At 34.2% G+C, this 16,021-nt stretch overlaps 1 protein-coding gene across 4 annotated transcripts in view; it reads right to left on the bottom strand.

The window, feature by feature from the left end:
* Nucleotides 1-16,021, bottom strand: part of LOC101895370 (syndecan) — a 577,194-nt gene that overhangs the window by 267,225 nt on the left and 293,948 nt on the right. The gene's annotated exons all lie outside the window — the stretch shown is intronic.

Consider the following 16,021-nt stretch of genomic DNA (forward strand, 5'->3'; position numbering starts at 1 on the left):
CTCCACCAATGGTTAAAGCCATTAATGTGCCAGTTGAAATGTCATCATCAAAAGAAAATGATTATACAAACAGTGAAACTGTTATTAACAACAATACAATAGAAAAGGATTTAAATGTTTTGAAAAAGAAAACCTTATATCTGTCTTTACAATTACATGGTCAAAGCTATATGCCTAGAAATCATGTTATAGAAATACAACATTCTGTTTCAATTCTGCTTTCATCCATTTCATGTACAATTGAAAAATATATAACTGATCATCCAAATTATGAAGACTTAAGGTACTTACTAAACTTTTGTAAAAATCCTTTCGAAGAAACTAGAACGGAATATAGACTTTTAAAAATTTTAAAAGAACTAAACTTTTATGATGATCCAAAGGTTTATGTAATTAGCAATCAAGTCTCGGAAATTGTTATCAGCGGAAATCCCAGTTTAGGTCCAAAGTTATCCAATATTTATATAATGCCACTGAAATTCATGATAAGTGCCCTTTTTAAAATTCCAAATCTCTTAGATTTGACATTAGAAAACTCCAAAAAATTCCTAAATTCACCTGTTTTACAAAATTTTACAAACGGTGAGTTATATAAAACTAAATTATTAAAATATCAGTACAATTTAGTTATTCCCTATGTCCTTTACATGGATGATTTTCAAATTAATAATCCTCTTGGAACCCATACATTTTCCATATGTGGTTGTTATATTAGCTTTCCTTCAATGCCACAGCACTTGTTGTCAAAACTTGATTATATATTAACTGCTGCGTTTATACCATCAAAGGATTTAAAAGAACGTGGAAATGAAGTTTCATTTCACAATCTTGTAGAAGAGTTAAAAATTCTAGAAGAAGGGGTTGAAATTTGTGTTCAACAAAGTGTTCAGAAGGTGCATTTTATTTTAGGTGTAATTATTGGAGATAATTTAGCAGTTAATAGTATTTTAGGCTACGTGCAATCATTTAACTCTAAAAGATTTTGCCGGGTATGTAGAAGAAAAAAGTCCCAAATGCAATTCGACGCAATTCAGCATTTAGATAGTTTAAGAAACCAAGAGAATTACAACTCAAATGTATTGGAAAATAATTTTCAAGAAACAGGTATTAAAAACAAGTGTATCTTCGAATCTTTACCAAATTTTAACGTCACTGAAAATTTTTGTTTTGATATTATGCATGACATTTTCGAGGGCATATGTGTCTACGATATGTCTAATGTAATTCTCGGGCTGATTCAAGAAAATATTGTTACGTTAGATTGTATTAACAGCAGAAAATCTTTATTCCAATTTGGAGAAATTGAAGTGGGAAATAAATCTGGACCACTAGATTTATGTAGATTGAAAAACTATAACTTAAAAATGACAGCTAGTGAAACTATGTGTTTTACTAATTTTTTACCTTTAATGGTAGGCGATTTAATTCCTTTCTCCAACGATCACTGGAAAGTTTTTATAATATTATTACAAATAATCGATTTACTTTTAAGACCAAGTTATATAGAAGACGATTTAATAAAATTGGAAGAATTAATTAGAGATCACCATTCACTTTATATAACATTATACGGTTCGTTAAAACCGAAACACCACTTTCTTGTCCACTATCCCACAGCTATCCGAAAATGTGGTCCCCTTAAATATCTCTGGAGCATGAGATTCGAAGCTAAACACAAGGAAGCAAAAGCCTATTTAGGAAATACTACATCAAGAGTAAATCCCTGTCGTTCATTATCTATTAAGTCTGGATTGAAATTTTCCAATTTTTTATTAAAACACGAAGATAACTTAGAACCAAATGTTATCATTAATACGCATACCATCGAAGATTTGGCAAAAGAGGAATATTGTTACAAAAAAAGTAAGCCAGTTTTAAATTACCAAAATTGCAAAGTGTCTGATGACATTTTTTTTAAGGGAACTAGGTATAAAAAAAACTATTATTTAGCAACAAATAATGCCGCAATTGAACTTTTCAAAATTAAACATTTAATAATTGAAAATGAAAATGTTTACATTTTATGTAACCAAGTAAAAGTTAAAAACTTTGATTACCATTTACAATCGTATGAAGTTGGTTCTCTGAATGAGGATACAATTTTTTTAATACCAATTTTAGATTTTATTACTTACCCATTTCACTTATATCCTATGAATAATGGAAAAGTTTATTTCAGATTTAAGTTAATTTAATTTGTTTCTATACATTGAATATATGTAATTCGAATTGTTTTGTTAAATCAAATATGTATTTATATTGAATTTATGTAATTGGTTTCGTTCAATAAAATACTTTTCAAAAAATGTCGTTTCTTCTACTAAGGGTATAAAATGGAAAAGGAACGGATATCAAAAAATGACCACCATTGATTTCAATCTGACAACGGGCGTTGACAATCCGACAACGGAGCGTTGACAATCTGACAACGAAGCGTTGACGATCTGACAACGAAGCGTTGACAATCTGACAACGGGGCGTGCTCGAAATGACCACGTATGTGCTCATTTCATGCACATCTGTTGTTGAAATCGTTGCCAAAATCTCGGTGTCAAAATGACAACAGCGTGCTCATTTTGACACCAAACGTGGTTGATACACTATCATACACGGATGTGGTCATTTCATACACGGATGTTGTCATTTTTTCTCTGGGTGTACATTTTTAGGACCAAAATACCGTCAAACCTAATTTTTTTTACCAAGCGAAGTAACTTTTTAGCTCTTTTGAGTCTATTTTCTTTCTGGTGCTGTGTAAGTTCTTGCACTTTTTGGAATTTCAATGGCTTTACCCCGAGCTCATATTTCAATATTTGCCGAATGGAATGCTGCGATATGTTCAGATCACGAGCCATTTTTCGAGCACTGCGATGCGGGTTTCGATCAAGTTGCTTCTTTACTTTTCGACCCATTTCTGTTGATGTTGCTGTTTTTTCCGCCCACTTCCTTGACGTCGGGTAACGCTACCAGTATCACGGTAACGAGCAATGGTACGAGACACAAAAAAATTATTCACATTTATTTGCAGGAGCTCTTGGTTTTTCAGCCACTTACAAAGAAATCACACTATCCTGCTCGAATTCCATCACGAATAACTTTTTTTCTGGAAATTTCTCACCAAAACTCTTTTGTACGCTTGTAAACAACATATTAAGCTGTCACTGGAATAATTTTAACAGCTGTCGACCGAGTGACTTATAAATGATAGTAGTCTGAAGTTGGTTTCAGTTTTTTTCATCTCTTCCAGTAACTAACTTAAAAAGTCAGACTTCTTTAAAAAATCCAAGTTTGAGAATCCTTGAAAAAAGATTATTTGAAAAATTATGCTCACATCTTGGCTTTATTTTCTTAAAATAAACGCGCTTGTTCGTTAAAAAAATATTCTTTAAAAAATCCACGTCTGTTTGGTCCTTTGAAAAAAATATTCTTTAAAAAATCCACGTCTGTTTGGTCCTTTGAAAAAAATATTCTTTAAAAAATCCACGTCTGTTTGGTCCTTTGAAAAAAATATTCTTTAAAAAATCCACGTCTGTTTGGTCCTTTGAAAAAAATATTCTTTAAAAAATCCACGTCTATTTGGTCCTTTGAAAAAAAAAATCCTTAAAAAATCAACGTCTTTTTGATCCTTTGAAAAAATATTCTTTAAAAAATCCACGTCTATTTGGTTCTTTGAAAAAAAATATTCATTAAAAAATCTGTTTGGTCCTTTAAAAAAAATATTCTTTAAAAAATCCACGTCTGTTTGGTCCTTTAAAAAAATATTCTTTAAAAAATCCACGTCTGTTTGGTCCTTTAAAAAAAATATTCTTTAAAAAATCCACGTCTGTTTGGTCCTTTGAAAAAATATTCTTTAAAAAATCCACGTCTGTTTGGTCCTTTGAAAAAATATTCTTTAAAAAATCCACGTCCGTTTGGTCTTTTGAAAAAAAATACTATTCTTTTAAAAATCCACGTCTTCTGAAAAATATTCTTCTAAAAATCCATACCCTCTAATTTTTTTTAGTTTCCTATCTGTCGGTTAAAAGTACTCTATGAGAATCAAAGTTTGGTTTACCTGTATAATCTTTAAAAAAATCCACATCCGTCAGATAAAGTATAATTTAAAAAATCCGTGTATGTTCGGTCCTTAATAAAATACGTCACTGGCGGAGTGTAGGTTAGATGTGCAAAAAGGTTTTTGCAAAATTCGAACGTGAACGGATAGAGCTAAAAAATTTGGTATGAGAATCAAGGATGGCAAGTAAATTTGTTCAGGTACCTGAAGGTGGTTTTGGAAATGTGTACTTAGTGTGCGAACTGTACAGGGTTGCCCATATTCGACGGGCCCATTCCAATCGACGAGGCTTGTCCGCAGGCAACATTCTTTGCGTCAATTGAATTTTGTACGGGAACAAATGCAAATCAATGCGAATAATCTGTTGTAAAGTGGACCGAGCCATGCCCAACTGCTGAGAACGGCGTTTTTGGGATGTTCTTGGGGACCTCTTAACACTGCCTCGTACACGACAGCGATATTCTCGGCCGATCGCCTTGGTCGACTTTTATATGGCCTCTTCGGATTAGAAAGAGCCTTACCAGTCGAAAATTTTTCGTATAATGGTGTTCTTAGAAGGCGTACTTCTCACATTTTTTAATGTTTTAAAAGCACGTTGAGTTTTTACAATTGACTTCTTCTGTTGAATGTGAATTTCAGAGCGCTCGCGTGGCCTGTATTGGTTCATGGTAAAAATCTGCTTGGACTGACGCTTCAAACACGGTGTGTCATTAAGCGATGTGACATCTCTATCAAAAGTTATGGCGTTGCCAGATGGGTCCGTCGAATATGGACAACCCTGTACTAATTGGCACTAAATTTGGAAGAGTTCGGTTTAAGGTGAACGCATGAAGCTGAAATTTTGAAATGTTGTATTCGAGTCACTCTTGGTGTGAGGTTTGAAAATTAAAGTTGGTTTTGAAAATGCGCAGTAAAATTACTAAATAGTACTAAATTTGTTACAATTTGGGTCATGGGTTAGACCTGAACCCGTTAAATGTACTAGACGGGCCTCATCGTGGATTTGAACCATCCTACCCTGAATCCAATGCCATTGGAACTTGGAATGTCATTGTTGTTTGTTGTTGTTGCTGTTACTGTTGTAATAAAATAATGTCATTTCAAGTAACCCAACAATATTTGATGATGACCTCAATGATTATGATGACATTGTTCCAACTTACATTTATGTTGAGTTGCATCTCATGGCTGTATCCGCAATGGCAGTGATAGCAGCCGAGCAAAATCTGTCAACGAAAATGTCATTTGTGGTTTGTGCTCTCCTCTATTTGGTTTTGTTGTTGTAGCTCTTGTTTTAACTGAGTATCAAACATGCATATTAGTATTTCGATCGATATCAAAAAAAAAACTATATTTCTGGCTGGCATTTGAATAGTGGAATAGTGGTACGTTAGTTCACCCCTCCCACCATCTCTGTGGTGCATTCATCTAACGTAAATTTGTGATATCCGGTCATAAATGTCCATCGTTGATGTTTGCAACTGACTTTATTAGTAGGTTTTTTTTTTTGATGGAGTTTGAGTTGGAATGGGTTCGAAGGAATAAATGACAGACATCAATCATGGCCATATTATTTTTTTTAATTAGGAATTTTTTTTTTATGATGCAAACATCAGCGAATCAATGTCGAACTTTGCGGGGACCATGACAAATGTTCAGAGAAAGTGAAATAATAGTGGTACACAGGGTGAGATAAAAAAAGCAAAAAATTCAAACCTCATAGTTTTCAGATTTTTTTTTTTTTAATTTAATGGAATGAAAGCAAAAAATGTTGGAAATAGCATCACATTTTAGAATTAGTTTAGATTTGTTCGAGTTGGTCACCTTTGGCACGAAATATGGCCTTCAAACGGCCATTGAAACAGTCACGTGCTGCCCGAATGTTGCACTGGCCCATTTCCGGCGAAGCGCTTGCTTGAGGTGATCGACACTTTGGTATTTTTTTATTTTATTTTTTTTATTTCCAAAATACTCCAGACACAAATGTCCAACTGATTGGTATCCGAAGATTTTGATGGCCATTATGCGCAGGCAATGAAGCAAGAAACCTCATTTTATAATCATTCCTGGGAGGCGCGTACTGAGTGCGAAAGTGCTGAGTCCTGTTGGAATGTCCAAGGTTTGCGGTCAAAATGTTTGCGTGCCCAAGGCTTTACTATACCCCCCAGAATATTTTCGCGATAATATTCGGCATTTATTCTGGTGTCACGGTCGATTAATACTAGCGTAGAGCTATAATCGGCTATTATGGCGGCCCACACCATTACCATGGTCGGCTCTGGAGTTCTGGTGGCCAACTGAAGGTGCACACTTTCAGCTGACCTCTTGGCAAACGCCGATCACACGATCATTTTTGTTTGCTTAAAAACTGCTGGATAACTGAATGTTTTCTCATCGAAGACAGCAAAATTCGGCAGTTCACCACTTTCGACCGAGCTCGGGGTAAAGCCATTGAAATTCTAAAAATACAAAAACTTACACAACAAAAAGAAAATAGACTCCAAAGAGCTAAATAGTTGCTTCGCTTGGTCGAAAGTGGTGAACTGCCGATTTTGGTTTTCTCCGATGAGAAAACTTTCGCTGTCCTGAAGTTTGTAAACAAACAAAATGCCATAACAGGCAATGGTCGCCCTGCGCTCATATTTATCGAATACATGTCGTAAATATTCTGGAGGGTGTATTAAATCCTTGGGCACGCAAATTTTTTGGACGCAGACCCTGGATATTCCAACGGACTCAGCACCATCGCACTCAGCACGCGCCACCAAAGAATGGTTACAAGATGAGGTTCCTCGCTTCATTTCCAGCGCACAATGGCCACCGAAATCTCCGGATACCAATCCGTTGGACTATTGTGTCTGGAGTATTTTGGCAAGCAAGGGTGGCACTAAAAAATACCAAAGTGTCGATCACCTCAAGCATGCGCTTCGCCGGGATTGGGCCAAAAATTATAAAATTATAAAATTATAAAATTATGGCGTTTGGCTTTGTTGCAGTTTTTATTATCTCACCCTGAAAAGGGTCAACATTTTGAATAATCAAAAAGAAAGTCAAAACCTCACACTGACATAGGATGAGGGTATGCATACGTCGGCGAACCCGACTGATACTTTTGAACTTGTTTAAACCAAAACCAAGTTAAAAAGTATCAGTCGGTATTGCCGCCAGATATATACCCTCAGCCTATGTTCGATTATTTAAATATATTTTGACTAGTGTTAAGATTATTCAAAAGTCTGACCCTCTATGGAGCAGATCCCGAAGGAATGGGCCAATATTGCCAAGTCTAAATGGAATCGGATGTTAATTTGGCGTTTTATGAGCTTCAAAATTTCAATATTTTGTGGGGAAGGTGCCAGAAGGAGTGGACCGATGTATTCCCCCTTCACACCAGACCATGGGTTAATACAAATATTAGGATGTGTGAAATTTGAAGACAATCGGACTCTTACATCACATTTTATGAGAGTTGTAATTATTCAAAATTTTGATCATTTGTGGGGGGGGGGGTTACTTGATGGAGTGGACCGATATTGTCCATTTCCACACCAGACCTAGCACTGACGCAAATATTAGGATTTGCAAAGTTGGAGCAAATTCAGATTATCCGTTCTCTTTCTGTGCAAAAATATATTTTTTGAAAATTTCGACCTTTTGTGGGGGAGGTACCAGAAGGAGTTGCCCATCTCCGAACTCGATCTAAGTTTGACAAAAATATTACGATGTAGCCAATTTGGACCAAATCGGATACTCCCTTCGAGAGTTATCGTGCGCACCAGCCAGACAGACAGACAGACAGACGAACGGACGGACATCGCTAGATCGACTCCAAATGTTCTGAAACGGATTTGGCCCAAAGAGACCTAGGGTCTAAAACCGTTATTTCGACCAGCACGTTTCGGCCGTATCGAATGATATATACCCTCTGTAGCCATATGGCTGAGGGTATAAAAAAACTCGAAAAAACAATAGGAATCCCCCCTCCCGTCTTCTTCTACAGTCATTTAAGCAGAAAATTTCATTTGACCCCTTTCCACGTTTTTCATTGAGGCCTTCAAACAAAAAGGGTCTATCCAGAAAAAAACTCCGAATTATTAATTTGAAAAGAAATTCAATTTCTATGCATAAAAAAAAATTATGAAGTTTAATTAAATTTTGCATTTGAATAGACGGACCAACAAAAACCATAGAAATCTTTATTTATTTATGTGTGTGTGTGTGAGTGTGTGCGAGTATCAATGTCGTCCTTCTTTTTGCTTTCAATTTCATTTTTTGTCAATAAAAGGCAACAGTAATTCAATTATCGAGTCCATTATGCTTAGCAGTAACATTTAATAGCAGATTCATGGGAATGTGGTGTATTGGTGGTGGGGGGTGGGGGGTTTCGGCTTTTTCTCGATTTATTGTTTCTCTTGAAATGAATCAATGGAAAAAATATAGATATTAATTTTAGAGTGGCAATAAGAGATAAAATATGATGAGATAAAAACAAACAGCAACAAAGTCAAACGCTATAAGTTTTATATAATTTTTACATTAAAAAAAAAAAAAATATTGAATGAAAGCAAAAAATGTCGGAAATAGCATCAAATTTTAGAATAAGTTTAGATTCGTTCGAATTGGTCATCATTGGCACGAATTACGGCCTTCAAAAGTCAATTAAACCGTCATACGCTGCCCGAATGTTGCTCTGCGGTATTTTGGCCCATTCCCGGCGAAGAGCTTGCTTGAGGTGATCGACACTTTGGTATTTTTAAGTGGCAACCTTACTTTCTTAAGTACTCCAGACACAATAGTCCAACGTATTAGGTATTCGGAGATTTTGGTGGCCATTGGGCGCTGGAAATGAAGCGGTGAACCTCATTTTGTAACATTGCTGTTTTCTTCCGTCCACTTCCTTGACGTCGTCTACGCTACCAGTCACCAATCAAGGTAACGAGTTATGGTACGAGACACAAAAAATTTATTCACATTTAAATGCTGGAGTGCTCTAACGAGAGTCACTTGTGGTTTTCCAACCAAATATATAGAGATCGCACTATCACGCTTGAATTCCATCACGAATAACTTTTTTTTTTTTGGAAAATTCTCACCAGGAAGCTTTTGTACGCTTGTAAACAATATAATTAACTGTCTCTGGAAAATTTTTAACAGCTGTCAGACGAGTGGCTTAGAAATGACAGCAGTCTGAAGTTGGTTGCAGTTTTTTCATCTCACTCTTAACATTGGGGGGTGGGGAGTGTTGCATCGTAAATATATTAAATTTCTAAGAAATCATTGAATTTAGTACCGGAATGGCCGTTTAAAAATATACTTTAAAAATCCACGATTTTGTCCGGGAAAATCTGAAAATTTCTTAAAAACAAATTAAACAGTATCATTCGATTTAGCCGACAGATATATACCCTTAACCAATGTTCGATTATTTAAATATATTTTGACTTCTTTTATGATTATTAAATTTGTTGACCCTCTACGGAGTAGGTTCCGTAGGAATGGTTCAATATTATCCATTTCATATCGAACCTAATTAAATATGATATAAATATTGCGACAGGTGCCAGGTTTGGACTGTATTGGTTACTTCTTTCACTTTATATGAGATATGTGATCATTTTTAGAAAATATTAAAATGTGCGTGTGGTAGCGGATATTGTCGGCCCAAGTAGTTGATTTTTATACTTCATTTGATGCAGATAAAAATATTGGTATGGGCAAAATTACAAGAAAGTGGAACGTTGATATCCAAATTTTATGCGAAATCATAAATTCCATATTCATCTCAGGTTTCTGGTTGAGAGACATATATTTAGATATAGCAGCTTATGAAGAATCGCTTGTTTCGCAAGTTATAACCGATAAAAGTATTGAAAATTGTGACCCTTCGTGGGACAGGTACCAGAAGGTGTTCGCAGATATTTAGCGTTGATGGAAATATTGAGACGTATCTAGTCTGAATAGAATCGGCTGCGAATTACGCATTTTATGAGCTTGATGGATATTCAAAATGTTAATCCTTTGTGAGGGAGTTGATCCGATCTCCGATCATCTTTGTGACAGATGGAAATATTGAGATGTGCCAAGTCTGAATGGAATCGGATATTAATTTCGAGTTATATGATATTCAAAAATTTGACCCTTTGTGGGAGAGGGAGGAGGTACCAGAAGAGGTGGGCCGATACATTCCACCTTCGTACTATGCCTTGGGCTAATAGAAATGATGTGCTGTATTTACTTTGAAGACAATTGAACTCTAACATCACATTTTATGAGAGTTATAATTATTCATAATTTTGGCCCTTTGTGTTGAAGGTACCAGAAGGACTAGAGCGATGTATCCCATATATAAAACAGATCTTAGGTTAATAAAAATACTGTAATGTACGAAATTTGAAGAGAACCGGAAGCTTATTTCGGATTTTATGCTAGTTTTGGTTATTCAAAAAGTGCACCCCTTGCACCCCTAGTATTTTGTATAACATTTCTTCACAGGTATGCTAGAAAAATGTCAAATTTTTGGGAGGAAATTTCGTTTTAATTAAAAATGTAAATTTAAATTATAGATATATGTTTGAAAATAGTTCAACAGGTTTCGAAAAACAAGTGAATTAAAGGATCCTTAAACAAGGTTATATTAATTGCTGATATACTCACACATCGGTAAATAATTGCACGGTTGCTTACCTAAAAAAAAAAAAAGAACAGAAACAAATCAGCTATTGAATTAAAAAAATGTTTTCAAAATTTCCAAAAAAAATGTACATACTCGCAATGTTGTTAAAGGCTAGGTTCCACATCGTGTTAGAGTCATAAATAATGTGAATTTTTCACACTTTTAAGCGCGCCTACCAATTTCAACACAAAAACGAAATGCCGTAGATAATACAATACATAAGGTGGTATATAGAATATTATATTAATATTATGAACATATTAATATATAATATACTAAGTCATTTTCTTTCAGATAATAAATTGTGTGAAGCGCCTCAAAGTATGCTACAGAAATGTTTAACCTAAATATAGAAAAAGTAGATTTATGTTTGACTCTAACAATAAATGTATACTAGACTTAATACAAAATTTTGGTGCAAGGAAATAAAATGGCTATTTTAAGTAAAAGTTTTCCATAGTTTTTCATTTAAGGAAAATCTGTGCAATGTTACCAAAAAAAAAAAAAATTAAAAATTAATTAAAAAATAATAATAAATATTTTTTTTATTATTTTTTTTATTTCCAGGTTTTGTTATTTCGTTACTCCTTCATCTTTTTCTTTTTCAATATTTCTTAATAATCAATATTTCTTAGTTAAAATATAAGCACTTTTCCGGTTGTTTATTTTTGGTGCCACTTTTGAAAATTAAAGATTGAAAGAAAAATGAGTGTAACTATTTCGGGCACCCACATTTTTTTAAATACTCCTCTTCGATAATAAGCAATGACCAAGTCCTAGCCACGAATAAATTCGAATAGTCCATCATCTCATTCGAATAGTCCTCTCATCTCAAAAAAAATATATATTAAAGTAACTCACATTTTAAAAATGCAAGCAAATATTTCCTCTGCAAGTCAATCAGTAAATAATGAATATCCCCAAGACTCTCTTCCTTTACATCATTCCGCCTTGATTGCTCTTCGGACTTGTTTGACGCAGAATTTCTTAACCAAAATGTATGCCCAAAAAAAAAAGCAACGGAAAAACAAGCCATAGGAAGGAATTTGAATGGATGATCATATTTTTCGTTTGCATTTCAATTTTAATGTTCAAGGATAATACATTTCATAAATATTGAAAGGACTTCTTTGCAGAGAAAAGGAAAACGGATAAACTCAAATGAAAACACACATCTAAATCATAGTCAGCTTTTGGAGAGCCACAATTTATCTTTAAAAAGAGGAATTAAAGCGCAATTCCATTGAAGACCTTCAAGGATCTTCTGAAGAAGTCATTTAAAAGTTCTCCCATTGAGTACGTTAAGGGTATTCAACCGAAGAACTTTTAGGGTCTTCCATAAAAGACATTTGAGGGCTTCCATTGAAGACCTTTGACGATTTTCTATTGAAAACCTTTTATATAAGACACTTAAAGGTCTTCAATGGACTTCGACGGAAGACACTCGAAGGTCTTCCATAGAACACCGTTAAAGGTCTTCCATGGAAGACCCTAAAGGATCTTCTACGTAAGACCGTTAAAGGTCTTCCATAGAAAACCGTTAAAGGTCTTCCATAGAAAACCGTTAAACTTCTTCCATAGAAGACCGTTAAAGGACTTCTTCCATAGAAGACCGTTAAAGGTCTTCTTCCATAGAAGACCGTTAAAGGTCTTCTTCCATAGAAGACCGTTAAAGGTCTTCTTCCATAGCAGACCGTTAAAGGTCTTCTTCCATAGAAGACCTTAAACGCTCTTCTTTTGTAGATCCATACCCACATGTTTTACCCATTTTAAACTCCAATATTTGCAGTTTCCGTTCCCCTCTTTTATTTTTGAAATTTCATATTCCATGAAATTATATTTTCCTCTACTTTCTGCGTATTCTTTGAATATCCTTTTCAAAGTCCTTTTGATGGTTTGTTTGCTTTTATTTAAATCATATTTTTTGCTTCTGCTGTTGTTGTTTGTTGCTTTTCGGTTACATTTCAAGACAAATCAGAGTACACAAAGGAAACAGGGAATCAATAGAGTTTTCGTTTTTTTTTTTTAATTCTTCTACAAAAAAGAATACACTCGCACGTACACACATATGTTGGGGGAGGGGAAGGGTTGCTATGGGAATGGCTGAATGTGTTGATATTTGCTCAAAGAAAGAAATAAAGAAAACAAATCTGATACGAACCCTTTGATTTTTGGGATAGTCTCCTACATGTGGTGCAGGGTATAAAAGTTGGTTATGTCCTTTGGAACTCCTTGGCACATGGTAATTATTAAAGTTATAGAAGGACTTTGGTAAGGCTTCGTTTTAGGACATTTTAAATATATTTTCAAAGATCTACTGAACATCCTCTAATAATGTGGATTTTTAAAAAATATATTTTCAAGGATATCCAAACCACCCAATATGGATTTATTAAAGAATATTTTTTCAAGGAATTACTGAGCCCTACTACTACAGATCCAACAAACGTGGATTTTTTTAGAGGATATTGTTTCTGGGACCACCAAGCGTAGATTTTTCAAAGGATATTGTTCCACCACAAGTGGATTTTTATACGGCTTTGTTTCTAGGATCAACTGATTTCTAGGACCATCAGAACACCAAACGTGGATTTTTCAAAGGATATTTTTTCTAGGACCATCAGAACACCAAACGTGGATTTTTCAAAGGATATTTTTTCTAGGACCATCAGAACACCAAACGTGGATTTTTCAAAGGATATTTTTTCTAGGACCATCAGAACACCAAACGTGGATTTTTCAAAGGATATTTTTTCTAGGACCATCAGAACACCAAACGTGGATTTTTCAAAGGATATTTTTTCTAGGACCATCAGAACACCAAACGTGGATTTTTCAAAGGATATTTTTTCTAGGACCATCAGAACACCAAACGTGGATTTTTCAAAGGATATTGTTTCTGGGACCAACATTCCACCACAAGTGGATTTTTATACGACTTTGTTTCTAGGATCAACTGTCCACCAAAAGTGGATATTTCAAAGGATACTGTTTCTTGGACCAACAGATCACCAAATGTGGATTTTTCAAAGGATATTATTCTTAGGACCAACAAAACACCAAACGTGGATTTTTCAAAGGATATTGTTTTTTGGACCAACAGATCACCAAACGAGGTTTTTTCAAAGGAGATTGTTTCTGGGACCAACATTCCACCACAAGTGGATTTTTATACGACTTTGTTTCTAGGATCAACTGTCCCCCAAAAGTGGATATTTCAAAGAATATTGCTTCTAGGACCAACAGACCACCAAACGTGGATTTTTCAAAGGATATTGTTTCTTGGACTAACAGATCACCAAACGTGGATTTTCAAAAGAAATTGTTTCTAGGATCAACAGACCACCAAACGTGGATTTTTTAAAGGATATTGTTTCTTGGACCAACAGATCACCAAACGTGAATTTTTCAAAGGATATTGTTTCTTGGACCAACAGATCACCAAACGTGGATTTCTCAAAGGACATTTTTATAGGATTTTTAAAGACTATTTTTTAAAGACCTAAAGGCCAAAGACTACAGGACTATAACGTTTTTTTAGGGTATCATCAGCTCGTCCTTATTTTACCATAACCATTTCCCCGACTCAATGCTTTTTGATATCTGTAAACATTGTCACAATGTTGATTTATGAAATTTCACATTTATTGATGATAGCTTTTTCGAAAGCAGGCGAAAGGATTGGCTACCTTCGGTAGAGTGGAGGAGGGTTGAAAAGGGACTGCAAGTAATTTGTCGATGTAGCATATTTTCTTGTTTAACTTTAATACATTCAACATACAATTGGAATACACTTATTTTCTCTTCCCCCTCCCCTCTCCGCACCAACAACCAGACCTGTCATTTCGTTTGGACACATGTATATCGACATTTAATTTTCAAGCATTTTACGTTTTTACATTTCATATTACCATTAGAAGAAAAACTGAAAAAGGATTAAAAATGGAAAGAGAATATGTATTTGTGCTCTAGAAAAAAAAATGGGGAAAAAATGCGAAAAAGAATATGCAGCATGGAATCATGAAAGGGATCATGGGGATGATTTGTTTTTTATCCCTTGCCAAAGTATTGGCAAATCTTAAGGTTTTCTTTTTTTCGAAATCTGTTTTCGAAAGTAATTTAATGGATGACTTCAGTCATCATTAGTAAGGTTTTGAAAATTCGACATGGCAAATTAGGGGTTCTCAAATTGCTAACTGTGTCACAAGGGGTTTGGTTGAGAGGAATACTGATGCTAGGAGTGGTGAAGAAAAACGGGTTTTTATTTATAAACTAATAATAATGATATTGATTGTGTGCTATATAATAAGTATACAATTTTCTTTTGTTCAGAGACTCGCATTGAAATTTGATCTAGAACATGTTCTCCTTTGACATTTTTCCCAAAAAAATGAAGTACTAAGGGGGATTTTGGCTTAGAGTAGAAAGTTGGTCAATTAGCAGTAGAAAAACGTAAGTACATAATTTTCACTTGTAATATATCAATTTCGAATGTAATTTCCTTAAAAACCATTAAATCTAGGCATATGATTTATTTTGGGACTAACAGTGAAATTTTGTGCAGAATTGACAATTTTTGCCTAAAACGAAATTTTACGTCACTTTTATGCATAAAGTCGAAAAAGGCGAGTGGAGAAATTGATAAAAAAAATTAGGAAATATTTTTGAATTTTTCTGGCAACATTGGTACAAATATTTTCTTAATAAATAAAAGAAATAGTTGTATCTTTTGTTTCGTGACTTATGGTAGAATTTGATGCAGAATATTTCTTCTATTGACACTTTCCCCAAAATATGAAATATTAAAGTAGATATTGGCTTGGAATTGAAACGTGTTTAATTGTCGGTATAAAACTTACACATAATTTTCACTTGTAATAAATGAATTTCGAATGTAATTTTCTTAAAAACTATTAAATCGAGGCATATGATTTATTTAGGAACCAATAGTTGAATTTTGTGCAGAATATTTTTTCTTTTGACAGTTCCTATGAAAAATGATGTTTTATTTGACTTTCATGCATCAACTCGAAAAAAAGACCGTGGAAAAAATGCCTAAAAATATGTTCGCGTTTTTTGTGCAGTCAAAAAAAATGCAAACATTTTCTATATCTCCACTCAAAATAGAGATTTATTTTATTTGATGACTTATAGTAGAATATGATTTAGAATATTTTTTCTTTTGCAACTTTCCTCAAAAAAATCAAATTTTGAGCGAGATTTTAGCTTAGAGTGGAAAGGTGATCAATTGGCAGTAGAAAAACGTAAGTACATAATTTTAACTTGCATAATGT

This window comes from Musca domestica, unplaced genomic scaffold (genome assembly GCF_030504385.1).
Source record: "Musca domestica strain aabys unplaced genomic scaffold, Musca_domestica.polishedcontigs.V.1.1 35, whole genome shotgun sequence".
Classification (NCBI taxonomy): Eukaryota; Metazoa; Arthropoda; class Insecta; order Diptera; family Muscidae; genus Musca; species Musca domestica.